Source organism: Taudactylus pleione, unplaced genomic scaffold, assembly GCF_031769625.1.
Source record: "Taudactylus pleione unplaced genomic scaffold, aTauple2 ptg000699l, whole genome shotgun sequence".
In the NCBI taxonomy this organism is placed as follows: domain Eukaryota; kingdom Metazoa; phylum Chordata; class Amphibia; order Anura; family Myobatrachidae; genus Taudactylus; species Taudactylus pleione.
Window position 1 is genome coordinate 2,233,729 of NW_028285101.1, and position 15,482 is coordinate 2,249,210.

A 15,482-nucleotide genomic window follows, 5' to 3' on the forward strand; every position below is an offset into this window, starting at 1 on the left:
GGGTCAGTCAGACCCATTCTGAATCTGAAATCCTTGAACCAGTATCTTTCATTTCACAGGTTCAAGATGGAATCTCTCCATTCTGTCATTGCGGGACTAGAGGCAGAAGAGTTTCTGGTGTCGATAGATATCAATGACGCCTATCTGCATGTCCCAATTTGGGTTCCTCACCAGGCTTTCCTCAGATTTGCCATCAGGGAAGCTCATTTCCAGTTTCAGGCCCTGCCATTCGGTCTCTCGTCAGCTCCCAGGGTATTCACCAAAGTGATGGCCGTCATGGTGTCTCACTTGCGCTCTCGGGGGGTGACGATAGTTCCGTACCTAGACGATTTACTCATCAAGGCTCCGACGGCAGAAGTCCTTTTACACCAAGTGTCCCTTACACATCAGATTCTCATTCAACATGGATGGATTGTGAACTTCCAGAAGTCTCAGTTGATGCCGTCCCAGAGACTTCAGTTCCTAGGAATGATTCTAGACACTGTTCTGCTTCGTATATTCTTGCCAAGGGACAAGGCCATAGCCATACAGGAGCTGGTTCGTCTAGTGCTCAGACCCAGGAAAGTATCTGTGCATCTTTGCATCCGTCTCCTGGGGAAAATGGTGGCTTCCTTCGAGGCCATCCAATTCGGCAGATTTCACTCCAGAATATTTCAACTGGATCTTCTGTCTCAGTGGTCCGGGTCCGACCTACAGATGCATCGGCTGGTGCGTCTGTCTCTCCCTGGACCCGCATATCCTTGCTCTGGTGGCTTCGGACGGAGCATCTGTTAGCGGGTCGGCGCTTCGGAATTTGGAATTGGACCTTGGTCACCACGGACGCCAGCCTCCGCGGATGGTGAGCGGTGGTTCTGGACAATCACTTCCAGGGGCTTTGGTCGCAGCAGGAGTCCCTCTTACCAATCAATGTTCTCGAACTGCGGGCAGTCTACAGAGCTTTGATACAGGCTGCTCCTCTGTTACGAGGACTTCCGGTTCGGATACAATCCGACAACGCCACGGCAGTGGCATACATAAATCGCCAAGGGGGAACCCGCAGTCGGATGGCAATGAGAGAAGCCAGTCGCATCCTTCTGTGGGCAGAAAGACACGTAGAGGTCATTTCCGCAGTGTTTATTCCGGGGGTCGACAACTGGGAAGCGGACTACCTCAGTCGTCAGGATCTTCATCCCGGGGAGTGGTCCCTTCATCCCGAGGTCTTTCATCAACTGGTTTGCAGATGGGGGAAGCCACAGATAGACCTGATGGCATCTCGGATAAATCATCAACTACCCCTTTACTGCTCCAGGACCATGGATCCGGCAGCGGTGGGAGCGGATGCTTTACTGATCCCTTGGCCGTACAGCCTTGTGTACCTGTTCCCACCGTTTCCACTCCTCCCTCGGATTCTCAAGCGGATCAAACGAGAGTCGTCCACCGTCATCCTAGTGGCTCCGGATTGGCCTCGTCGGGTTTGGTACTCCGATCTTTTATTCCTTCTGGCAGACGAACCTTGGCCTCTTCCGCTACGATCGGACCTTCTAGAACAGGGTCCATGTGTGTACCCGGATTTACGGCGGCTTCGTTTAACGGCGTGGCTATTGAGACCACCATCCTAAGAAGCCATGGAGTTCCTAGGTCGGTCATTCCTACCATGCTTAGGGCTAGAAAACCGGTAACATCAGCGCATTATCATCGCATTTGGAGGGCTTATATCTCCTGGTGTGAAGGTCGTGGATCCTCCACTTCCTCTTTTCATTTACCACGTCTTCTTCTTTTTCTTCAAAAAGGCCTCGATGCGGGGTTACGCTTGGGATCGCTTAAAGTGCAGATTTCTGCTCTTTCTATTTTTTTTCCAGCGTCGCCTAGCTCTGATTCCGGAGGTTCAGACCTTTTTTCAAGGGGTACTTAGAATTCAGCCCCCCTTTGTGCCACCCACGGCTCCTTGGGACCTGAATCTTGTTTTATCTTTTCTTCAGTCATCCACCTTTGAGCCTTTGCAGGAGGTGGAATTGAAGTATTTGACTTGGAAGATGATCCTTTTATTGGCCCTGGCTTCGGCCAGACGTGTGTCTGAACTTGGAGCCTTGTCCTGCCGTTCCCCTTACTTGATTTTTCACGAAGATCGGGCGGAACTTCGTACCCGGCCTTCCTTTTTGCCCAAGGTGGTCTCGGGTTTTCATCTGAATCAGCCGATTGTAGTGCCAGCGTTGTCGGACTCTTCTGGGGATTCTCACTCCTTGGATGTGGTTCGGGCACTTCGCATTTATGTGTCCCGTACTGAGGGGCTACGTAAATCAGAGGCTCTATTCGTCCTTTATGATGCTAATCGGCGTGGCTGGCCTGCTTCTAAACAAACTTTGGCCAGGTGGATTCGTCTGACTATTCGTCAGGCATATGTTGCTTCTGCTCGACCACCGCCGGTATCCATTTCTGCGCATTCTACGCGCTCTGTGGGTACTTCTTGGGCGGCACGTAGAGGTGTCTCGGCTTCACAGCTTTGTAGGGCAGCGACGTGGTCTTCGGTTCATACTTTTGTACGTTTCTACAGATTTGACACTTTTGCGGCTTCTGCTTCAAATTTTGGTCGTAGTGTCTTGCAGGGCGTTCAGCACTCTCCCCCCCAGGAGGGTAGCTTTGGGACGTCCCCACTGTCATGAAGCTCCAGTGTCCCCTAGTGGATGAAGGAGAAAACAGGATTTTGGCACTTACCGTTAAATCCATTTCTCCGATTCCACAGGGGACACTGGACGCCCACCCAGTGCTTCTTGCCTGTTCTCAGTTGCTTGTTCTGCTTCAGTTCTGTTGCAGTTTTGTCTGTTTTTATTGTGTGACTGTTTATCACTGCAGCCTGCTGTGTTCTTGCAGTGTGTCAGTATGTTGGATGTTTCTTTTCCTGTTCTCCTTCTCTGTTCTTCAGTCTGTTCTCCGTCTCCTCTCGGGCTCAGTTCTTTAAAACTGTTGATGGGGCATAGAGGGGGAGGAGCCAGTCACACTTGTAGATTTTTAAAGTGCCAGGCTCAACTCAACCCACCGTCTATACCCCACTGTCATGAAGCTCCAGTGTACCCTGTGGAATCGGAGAAATGGATTTAACGGTAAGTACCAAAATCCTGTTTTTAAAGATTTTGTAAATTTTCACATTAGAGACACCTGCTGCAGCCTCCTGCAATCTCAAAAACACCTGTCTCATCTATATAGCCCCCCAAAATACCTGGCCTCTCACGTTTTACCCATTTTCAAACAGTTTTTTACATTTAAATGTTTGGGGTGTTGTAAAAATATTATTTTTTTCGACGGATTAGTCATTAGGGGGGTGTCCAAAGGGTTCTGGATCAAATCCCCACATTTGCACCCCTAAATAGTGATTTTGCACTTCCAATTCGCCTGCCTATAGATAGTCAAACTTTTTTGCCTGTTTTCAAATTGAATATTCTTTATTGAATTTTTGAACTTGCACCAAACATTAAATAGAAAATACAGAATGTTTGAATTAAGACAGATGTGAAAACACCTATAACATACAGTGGGGAGAAACATATAGCAATGTACACATGAATAGAATATGATACATAAATAACAGGATATATTGAGTACTCTTTAACATAAAATTTAAAACAAAAATTACTTGAAGGCGCCATTCAAGCTAGTGAGTCTGGAGATAAGAAAAGCACAGTATGTAATCCTTGTTCCTCTCCCTTAAATAATAGATACCCCAGCACCATCTTAATATAAGGATCACATGACAAAGCAACAGGGAATATCATAATAAAAAGCATCCACATCTATCCAAATATCAAAAACATACATATACCCCAAAGTAAATAAATATAAATCAAACCTCCCCATAACCCCCCACCCTGTATGGCCTAACCCCAACCCAGGCATACTTGGATCCCTTACAGAAAATACCCTCCCTATCTCCTTAGGCTAACTAACCACCCCCCCCCCCCCCAACCCAAGAAAAGGATTTTAAGAACCACATGAATGACAAGGGCAAAAAACGTAATGGCCCTAAGCTAGGCTAAACTCTGCTCCCCCGCATTATATGGATATGGAGTTTCACCTTACAGATTATTTTGCAATTTACAACCAATTATAGCACAGCAAATTAAATAAAACACAAGAGTTATGGATATGTTAAAGACGCACATAAAATACAAAGGAGAGAGAAAAAATTAATAAAATGCAAACCGGTAGGATATGCAAATTCACAGTGATATGAGAGAGGGGTTCAGAAAATATCCCAAACGACTAGGCATAATGATGGGCTTCAACACACTATTCCGGCCAGGCCTCAACCCCGTGAAAGCATAAAATCAGAGATACAGTCCCGTCCCAACTAACTCGCGGATTAGCAGAACAGTACATAGAATACTGAAATGACAAATCCCGCAGTCTCTGTACACCTAACAGGATCTGAGAATAAGTCTTCTGAACGACCGCAACTTCCTCGAAGCACCCAGGAATGAAATGGTGTATAAACTCAAGTATGTTCACATCCATTGGGATATATAACTCCAAAAAGCACTCAACTGCCGTAACTGTGGGGCCTGTAGACACAGGGAGAAAGGATATCCATATGCATGTTATTAAACTTATTAAGAAGCCGCTGAGTAGAAGCCTTAATAGCCTGGAGGATTTGTTGCAGTGAGTCAGCCATGTTTGTGGTATACAACCACGTATACCTATGAATTCACTATAAACAGACGTACGAGGGTTGTCCAAAAAGTAATGCCTAAATGCTCATAACTCTGAAGTAATACGCAACATTTATTTGAAACTTTGTCAGTTTGTACTTTAATATGTCTGCTAACTATATATGTAGTTTTGTTTAGGTAGTCCAAGAAATACCATGGAGTCCAAGATGAAACAAAGAGCAGTCATTGAATTTCTGGAATAAGAAGGCTGCAGTGCTACAGAAATCCACAAAAGACTGAAAAAAGTGTATGGTGAGAGTACAATTGACTATAGCAATGTCAGAAGGGGGATGAAGTGTTTTCAATTGGGAGAATCGTCCGTGTGCGACAAACCTCATGGTGGCAGACAATCAACTGCAGAAACCAGAAACAAAGTCGATGCCATGATTCAGAAAGACCATTGTGTGACCATCAGAGATATCAGTGATGAACTGGAATGTAGCCATGGCACTGTAGAATCACTAATTAATGATTTGGGATATCGTAAAGTGTGTGCTAAATGGGTTCCAAAGCAATTAACCAGGGATCATAAGGCCCAGAGTGTGGAAGTGTGCAATGACCTTTTGACCAACTTTGAAGCCAGCCCTGAGAGGTTTTTGGAAAATGTCATTACAGCAGATGAGACCTGGGTATTCCTTTATGACCCGGAAACAAAGGCCCAATCAAAGCAATGGAAACACCCAAGTTCACCTAGGCCAAAAAAGTTTAAATCACAGAGATCCATAAACAAAGTCATGGCCACATTATTCTGGGATTGCCAAGGTGTTATTCTCATTGATTACTTGGAACAAAACCAATCAATCAACCGTGATTGATATATTATTACACTTAAGAAGCTGAAAGAAGCCATCCGCAAAAAAAGGTCAACAATTCGACTGTCAAATGTCATCTTACACCACGACAATGTCAGACCTCACACTTCGATGGCAACATCTGCGGCCATTGCCAAAATGGGGTGCCACATCCCCCATATAGTCATGATTTGGCCACTTCTGACTTTCATCTGTTGCCCTCTCAAATACTGTCTCTGTGGTCAACATTTTGAAGACAGAGGTTGTTAAAAACGCCATACGTTCCTGGGTCAAACACCAACCACTGGAATTTTTCCAAGTGGATTGACAGCTTGGGTTGAGAGGTGGAGAAAATGTTTGAGGGCAGATGGTGAATTTTTTGAGTGGAGTCATTCTGTTACTAAGACTTCAAAGTATTTTACTGCAAATTTTCAAATCTGTATCTAATAAAATTTGAGTTGTGAGCATTTAGGCATTACTTTTTGAACAATCCTCGTATTATATGGAATTGTATGACTGCTTAAATAGGAGTCCCTCAGTGGAAGTATGAACAGGTTACAAGGATGATGAAATGGCCAGGATGCAGAACAGTCTTATTTCCAAAATGGCCACTGCTGCTGGAAACCGTCAGGAGAAATAAGAATTGCAGGCTGGAGATCCCAGTAAATTACAAGGGAGCAGGCACTGTTAACAGCAGAGTAGGAAGCCCCTCAGCAGCCCGACTGCAGCTCCAGGTACATCAGGACAATAAGGAGCTGCATGAAACCACCAATCCGAGATGTCAGCCGCTAACTCCCAGGATACCACGGGTCACATGAGACAGGCAACAGGAGAAGATCTGTTCCGAAGAGGAGGTGGACGGCAGGAGTCGGCAACAGTATCCCAAAGGATGCAGCCAAGAAGAATAATAAAGTCTTCAGGTAAGTACAGCACGTTATACAGCCTCTGGAGCCGGAGACAGGGACGCCGCACACAAGGATAGGACCTGGCCGCAGAGAACACCAAGGATATAGCACAAGAGGCACCCAGCAGTCTTCCACCTCCAAGTAAACACCGAACTCCTCTAATATAAAGGCTTACCTGGGAACAGGTATAAACATTCACATAAAGGTATCTTTAAGTTGGGTTGACCAAAACATCCTCCTTATTCCACCAGAGAAGAACAAAGGGTATCCAGAAAACCACTTAATCCAAAAAGGGGTATTTATTCCAAGTAAATAGTAAATCAGTGTCCAATAATAAGAATAAAAACATCCAATGTAGCAGAAAAATAAAAAAATATATAAAAAAAAAAGAAGTGTCCTTCCCCACGGGGAGCCTATCTACAGTTTAGGACTTAAGGCAACCAATGCCACCTCTCACCCGGTCTGAATGGGGCAAAGATGTTTAAGGTAGATGTAAATACCAGAATTCCTCAACTGCATCAGGGTCCCCTATAACACCAACACATTTCTGACAATGGTCCTTCCTCAGGGTGTGTCTGGGGTCTAGCTGGTTTGGGTTTATATATCCTAACCAATAATCAGCAATCTCCAAATCCTCCTTAACAGATCTAACATAAAATGCAGTTAAAAAATCCAGATCCCATAAAATACAATTATGATTAAAAACATATTCAAAATAGCACATCCTAAAATAAACAATAATAAAACAATGATGATTTTCCCACCGAAAGACACTACTACTTCTGGGCGCCAATATAAGAACATTTATAAAACAAGATGTACATGTAATCCAGTCCGTGTTATTATGTCCCTGGATGTTCGTTTGGCGCCCATTCTACAGATAGGAAGCCCGATGTGTCCTCTTTTCCGTGTTCCCCGCGAGCTCCACTCCGACCTTGTTGACAGGAAGTGGATGGTGACGACTTCCGGTATATGGAACGCAAGCCGGAAGTAGATTACTCCGTGGTGGAACGCACATTGAAAATTCACAGGAGTCTCCATATAATATAGAATCGTATAGATAGTGCCTAAAACCCAGAGGGTGGGTTTTAGGCATTCTCTTTTCATATATAGATCCATCAACAGTATTCCTCATTCCATGCGATATATTATATAACAAAAATGAAAATAATAAATTAGTATCATATAAAACAACTCCTAAATCTGATAAATATCCCAAATGTAGGCATTGAAATGAAATGGTTTATATAATATTGATCAGTAATTTTTAAGGTGTTATTTATATATTTTTTTATTGCTATGAATATTGACATTCGGGTTCTTGGGATATTTATCAGATTTATTGTTTTGATTCCACCTCCAAGCCCCCGATATGCAGAAGAAGATACCCCACAGTAATTAGCAGCTTGATGAGGAACAAATCAGTAATAGCAGGATAATTAGAAGAATTTAAGCGGGAGATCCATCCAAACGCACCCTTCTCCTAGCTACTCTAGGCCACACCCCCTCCATGTAAAGTTTTCGCATAGGTGAAAACATCCTGGAATTGAATATGGAGAAAAGATGAAAAGCACAAATCAGCGAAAACCTTTTTGCCAAACTGCACTTATCGCTGCTAATTGAATCTGGCGCTTGGTACATCTACAATGTTTGTATTTTGTTTCTGAGTTTTCTATTTTAGTATTTGGCCAAATCCTCAGCATTGATCCAGTGCCAAACCAAATCCTATTACCACCATTTACAAAAACAAATGATCACGGAAGCTATGAAAGTGAGCTAGAGTAACGTTACAGAAGTTACAGTGAGCTGGCTATATGTTATAATTCTGCTGTTGGTTTGATCTAAGGCTCTATGGAAGAATAACTTCAAACTATTAAGGCCACATCATAACCTGGTTATTTTTTATTGTTGTCTTAAAAAAATGTCTACAGTTCTTTGTTGCTATCTAAGTAAGTTACACTATGTGCGTTGTGTACAGTCTATTGTGACTGAGATCAGTATGTCCTCTTTCCTATGGTCACCATTCTGTCCTGAATAAGTATGTATGTTAGCAGTTATTTTTGTCTCCCTCTTCGTCATTGTTCCTTATGTAATTATATTGTTGAATGTGTTGTCCCTATCCATGGTTTCCTTCTGCTTTGGGAACAATTACAGGCGATGTGCCGTAAACTTGTGACAGTACGTATCTGGCCAATATGGTGATTTGTCTCTCTGATGTGGTCTTACACTGCCCTATACACAATGTTGCCACAATTTCCTCTTCTCCGTTCTATTACCGACATTATTTTCCTCCTATTGCCTGGGTGGCTGGCTGATCTGCTTTTCCCTGTCACGGGGAAGTGTAAAAAAAAATATGCAAAAGAGCAGCTTGTCAATTTCTTGGTATCTAAACTAGTGTCCCAGTACATTTCATTATTTTTAAAAAAATTGAGAAATGCATAAAGCCTCCCAAAAAGTGAGGGATGTACAACATGGGTAGATTTGTGGGTGGGGTGGGGTGAAAGCACAAGAGGATAATGGACACTATTAAAATAAATGTAATTTCTGTGTTAATACTTTTTCTTTATATTATGTTTTGGCATAGTAATCCGCTAAGGTCTGTCCTGTCTCCTACCTGCATGTGCAGTGGGAGCCGGAATTGGCTGCATACATACGTCCGCCGAGAAAGTAAGTACTGGAGCCACAGGAAAGGGCGGAGGAGGGGGCGAATTAGAGAGGAAAGACGGGAGGTGGGACAAGGGGAGAAGAAGTGAGGGGGCGTAGGCTGGATGGGCACGGAAGGGTACAGTCTGTGTTGACCCAGTATAGGCTGGATCCCTTTGCTACACGTTTCAAATCAATGCCGTTTTAGCCGTGATGATCTAAAATCTTAGCTGCTGTTCTCTGAACAAAATATTGACTAGCTACATTGCCAGTTATCTGCTGAATAACAATGCTCTTTGACTTGTTTTATTAAGAAAGCTGTCTGAGAAACTCATTGAGAAACACTGGGCCTCTGTATTTCTAATAGCTGACATGACCACATCAATTCCTAGCTTGCCAGTTTTCAGCCTAGCAAATCTGTATACAACCTCAAATACTGAGCCATACGAGTTGTCAATATACAGTACCTTTTACATATATATTTGAGAATGTTATTAGTAGCTATTTAATATAAAGCAACTTGTAGTAACTTGTAGTTTTAGGTTTTATGCAAGTCTACTATTACAATGTGAAGACAGATATGGGGTGATCACTGAATTTATAAACTCTATGCCTATTTTAATCACATCCTCCCCTATTCTGAGCTATTTAAAGGTAACAAACATTACAAATACGCCTTCCAGCCTGCTTTAGGAAAACATGTTTTTGGTTTTCTTTTAATATAAAAGACCAATTTCTGTACTGGTCACAAGGTGCAGTGGCTTGGCTGGATATGTGTCAGAATGGCTTTGTGCTGTCAGCCTATGGCAGTGCCGGTAGCAATCTGCTACCATACATTAATTGCTGGTTATACACATAGTGCTTCTTAGAAGGTGTCATTATAGCCTATATTTACAGGGTCTTTATTCAGCTATTTCTATCTGATTCAATAACCAGCTGAATGCAAATATGCTATCTTTACATTTATAAATACAGAACCGGATTAACATTTGTGGGGGCACACGGACAACTAACTTGTTGGGACCCTATCAATAAAATTGTCAATACGATCGTATTAAAAGTATGTGTAAATACTCTCAGCACCACAAGTGTGTTACGGCTCACATTATGCCACACAGAAACCTTAGATCACATGCCACAGGGCCCCCCAATCTGGTGATGTTGCTGTGTGTGGGGGTCCCTGGGTGGTCACCACAAGGCCCTGTTGTTAATCCTACACTGCACACATACAGTGTAGCCTACTACTGTCATCATTTTGTTTGTTACTTTTTTGTTTAAGTTTTAGCATAATGGATGTTTTCACTTTGTGGCTTGATGATCGCACAGCAAAACTCCAAAGATGATTAAATGGTATTTACTAAATGCAAATCTTTTGACTACCAATCCTGTAATGATCTGGGTGCACATCCTTTAAACTGAAACACAAGCATTGGGTGGTACAGTTTGTAACATTACAGAACAATGTTATTTATATTTCTACATCAGGGTCCATAGGGTATCCACAGGATACCTTGGGGTATAGGTGATGACGTCCGGCATCGGGCACCATAGAGTTAAGTTTTCAGCCTCCCAGGATGCACTAGGGTCCCCCTCCTATACCCCGCCCACGAGCCAAGGCATCTCCATTTTCGTTGGTGCCCGGCTCGGAGTCAGATGCACCTGTTTAGAATGGGGCTAAGGATTAGCCCCTGAAGTTTCTTCGTAAGCAGCTGTGGCTGCTCATCTGGACGTACAGCATGGACAGTCAATGCTTACGTCCATGCTGTCTTCCCTACACCCCCGCCGGTACCAGAACGCCGGTACTGATCCGGGGATGCTGGTAAGCATCTGGGGGTCACAGCTAGCGGTGACCCCAGATGTTTGGGACCATGGCCGGATTCAAGGGGGCAGCAGGTAAGCAGCGGGGTCCCGCGGTGGGTCCCTGCTGAACACATGATCCAGAGTCCCCAGGCAGGGGGCTCCCTGGGGACTGGCTGCAGCGTGGAGCCAGGTACCTAACCTGCGCTTCCACTACCCCCCTGGGACAGCGGACCGCGGCTGAGCGGTAGCGCTGCGGTGTCCCAGGGGTTAATTGCATGCCAGGGGAGCGCGCCTTCCCTGTACACAGCCGGCGCCTCCCCCACTGCACACAGCCCTCTGCATCTGCTGACTGGCCCTGTGGCAGCGCTCCTCCCCCAGGCCGGTCTCCTCTCTGCTCCTCGGTGGCCATCTTTGCTGAAGCATGGTGAGCGCTGCTGGACGCTGGTGATCGGTGGCATCGTGGTCTGGGTCCCCCGGCATACCTCTCCTCCGTTGGTTACAGGTCTGTGTATGCAGCGTTGTGTCCTACCAGGCTCTGTGTCTGCGTAATTGTGGATCAGCGCTGATTAGTGCAGGAATTGATTTCTTTGCATTGTATGTGACTTCTGCTAGCGTCTGCTGCCTGTACTTTCACTTCTACTGTCAGCCTTTTTCACTGTCCCTGCTCTTCTTCTGCTAAAGCCCTTGTGGTGCGGTGATTGCAGGGCGGTTCTCCCACTATACCAACGAGTATCAGTGAGAGGGGTCACATACTTACCATCATGTCTGAGAGTGATTTTCCTCTCCAGCTTCTTTGTACTACGTGTAAGGTACCTATAGCGGAGGGGCTATGTCGGCAATGTTATTTATTGGCGCGGCCAATTACTGTCACGGCTCCAGTACAGGAACCGCCCTGAGCTTGTTTCGCCAAAGCGCTTACAACCCTAGTGGGCCAGTTAGCTCCGCAACCTGCGTTCCCTCAAATGGGATTGTCCCAGCAGTCAGTGGTGTCGCCACCCATGCAGGGTTTCCCGGGACAATTGATGGTACCCCACGGTCTCCCTATTTCCCCTCCCCAGGTCTCTCAGGAACCTGCGTGGGTTAATTCACTGACAAGTTCTGTACAGCACTTGTTGGACGTGTTACAGGGGGAGTCTGTGTTGCGGCCACATAAGCGGCCGGTGGTGTCTTTGTCCGCTCCTTACGAGGATGACGATGGGACTGATGATGGGGAGATTCTGGATCTTTCTGACCAAGAACCTCTCCGTACTAAAGAGCCGGACGCTAAGTCCAAGGTTTATATCCCTGGCCTTATTCGGGCAGTCCGCACGGCTTTAGTGATTGAGGATGAAGATCCTCCGGTGTCCAAGTCAAAATATGTCTTTTTTTACGATATTAAGGTTGACGCCACAGTGTTTCCTCTTTCGGGTCAATTAGTAGATCATTTAGAGGAGGCGTGGAAACACCCTGGTAAACGGTATCAGCCTCAGAGACGCTTGGCGGTGGCTTACCCGTTTGTGGAAAATTATTTTTCTAAGTGGGAATCCCCACCACAGGTGGATTCCCATGTGACACGCCTGGTCCGAAGTGCCACGTTGCCCATGCCCTCCATGTCCTCCTTGAAGGATGCCATGGACCGTAAGGTGGAGATCTGCCTAAAGTCCATTTATTCCCTTGCGGGGGACCAGCCAGGCCGGCTATGGCCATTTGTTGGGTGGCCAGAGCTATGGAGCGCTGGGCAGATAGTTTGGAGGCGTCTTTCGATTCCGATTGTTCGGCTGAACAGACAGAGTTGGTAGGCAATCTCCGGGATTCGGCCACTTACATTAATGAAGTGGCTTTAGATATCAGTACCCTGACTTCTCGGATTTCTTCGGCAGCTGTGGCTGCTCGTCGCACCTTATGGTTGCGATCTTGGAAGGCGGACGCTGATTCCAAAAAGGGCTTGGAAGCTTTGCCTTTTAATGGAGAAGTCCTATTTGGTTCGGATCTGGACAAAATTGTAGCCACGTTGGCGGCAGCCAAATCTGCATGTCTCCCGTCTGCTGCAGTTCCTTCCAGTTCAGGTACGTTGTTCTTTCGGACTTACAGGGCCAAGGGTAGGCCTAAAGCAGTCTTTTCCCCAACAGGCTGGCCCCAAGAAATCGTCCAAGCCCCGGAAGCAGGCCTGGAGTACCAGACGTCCGGCCCCTAAGTCCGATGACAAGCCTGCGGCCTGACGGTCCGGGCCTCCCTTTGGGGGATCCCAAAGTGGGAGGCCGCCTGCTACAATTCACCCAGTGTTGGTCGGTAACCACGACAGACAGTTGGGTTCACAAGGTGGTTTCTCACGGGTATGCCCTCTCCTTTCGGCACAGGCCCCCATCCCGATTCTTCACCACAGGTCTTCCATCAGACCGGAACAAAACCACGGAACTGCGGAAGGTTTTGCACACTATGCTCCAGGCTGGAGTTATAGTGCCTGTTCCTTTCTCCCAGAGGGGCCCGGGTTTCTATTCAAATCTGTTTTTGGTGCAGAAACCCAATGGGTCGTACCGTCCGATCCTCAACCTCAAAGCACTCAACAAATCCTTGCAGGTGCCGTGGTTTTGGATGGAGACCCTACGGTCCATCATTCTGGTGCTGGAACCTGGGGATTACATGGTGTCGTTGGATATACAGGACGCTTACCTGCATGTCCCTATTCTTTCGCGCCATCAACAGTTCCTCAGGTTTGCAATCTGCAACGATCACTTCCAGTTCCGGGCGTTACCTTTTGGCCTGGCGACAGCACCACGTGTGTTCACCAAGGTCATGGCGGCTTCCCTGCGGCTGCAGGGAGTCCGCATGTTGCCGTACCTAGACGATCTTCTGTTGGTAGCAGGATCTCCGGAGCTCCTTCTACGCCACTTGGACCTAACGATTGCGGTACTGCAACGGCACGGCTGGTTAATAAACTGGCAGAAGTCCACCTTGATCCCGTCTCAGAGGATTCTACACCTCGGAGCCTTATCGGACTCCAGGCAGCAAAGGATCTTTGTGCCGGGGGAAAAGATCTCTGCCTCACAGTTGAGGGTGCGCAGTTGTCTGCAGAGTCGCCGTGTGTCTCTGCACTCGGCGGTGAGGTTACTGGGCTCCATGGTGTCAGTATTCCACATGGTGGAATATGCCCAGTTTCACTACAGACCTCTGCAGCAATTGATCCTGTCCAAATGGAATGGACTGCCTCAGAGTCTAAAATCCCAGACGTTGGTGCTCACTCTGGAGGTTCGCCTGTCCCTAGCCTGGTGGTTGCAGACGACCCATCTCAACAAGGGTCGTCCATTCTGGGTGGCGAACTGGGTCCTGTTGACAACGGACGCCAGCCTTCGGGGCTGGGGAGCGGTCACGGGTCCACACTTGTTCCAGGGCAGGTGGACTCAGGCGGAAACAGAGCTTCCAATAAACATCTCGGAACTCCGCGCGGTTTTCAATGCTCTCCAGCAGACACATCGGGTTCTCCAGGGTCACCCCGTGTAGGTCCAGTCGGACAACGCCACCACCATGGCCTACATAAATCGGCAAGGAGGAACCCAAAGTTGGGCGGTGCTCGTAGAGGTGTCCCAAATCCTGGTTTGGGCGGAGCGCAATCTCCCGGCCATATCAGCGGTATTAATCCCGGGAGTCCTAAACTGGGAGGTGGACTTTCTCAGTTGCCAGGACGTTCATCCGGGGGAATGGTCTCTGCACCAGGACGTCTTTCGACTTCTGGTGGACAGGTGGGGTCCTCCAGAGATCGACCTCATGGCGTCACGGCACAACAACAAGTTGCCGGTGTACGGGTCTCGCACAAGAGACGAAAAGGCGTCTCTGGTGGATGCTCTGTCCGTCCAGTGGACGTTCGGTTTGCTTATTTATTTCCTCCGTTTTCCCTTCTTCCACGGGTAATCCGGAAATTCAAACAGGAAGGAGGGACACTCCTGTTGATAGCTCCCGCGTGGCCCAGGCGGCACTGGTTCTCAGACCTACAGAGGCTGTCCGTGGACGTTCCTCTGCGGTTGCCGTTACAACCGGACCTTCTGTCACAGGGTCCTTGTCTTCACCCGGACCTGACTCTGCTGTCTTTGACGGCGTGGCTGTTGAGACTGCCGTGTTAAGGTCCAGGGGGTTTTCCACCTCTGTAGTGCAAACTATGCTAAGGGCTCGGAAACCATCTTCTGCAAGGATATACCATCGTGTGTGGCATACGTTCTTCCAGTGGTGTCGGCCGAGAGGTTATGCCCCTCGCTTGTTCCGTCTCTCTAGAGTGTTAGCTTTCCTACAGGCGGGACTGGACCGTGGGCTTCGCCTTGCGTCTCTGAAGGTGCAGGTGTCTGCCCTGTCAGTCTGGTTCCATCGTAGGATTGCTGCAATCCCTGATGTGTGCACCTTTATGCAAGGTGTTCTTCGGATTGAGCCACCTTTTGTTCCACCGGTGGCGCCTTGGGATTTAGCTGTGGTCCTGAGGGCTCTCCAGGAACCGCCGTTTGAACCACTGGGCTCAGTGGACCTTAAATGATTGACAGCTAAAACAATTTTCCTTCTGGCCATTGCTTCAGCCAGACGTGTTTCTGACTTAGGGGCTCTCCCCTTTTCTGATTTTTCATAGGAACAGGGCGGTGCTGCGCACTCGTCCTGGATTCCTTCCTAAAGTTGTTTCAAGTTTCCACATCAACGAGGAAATCGTT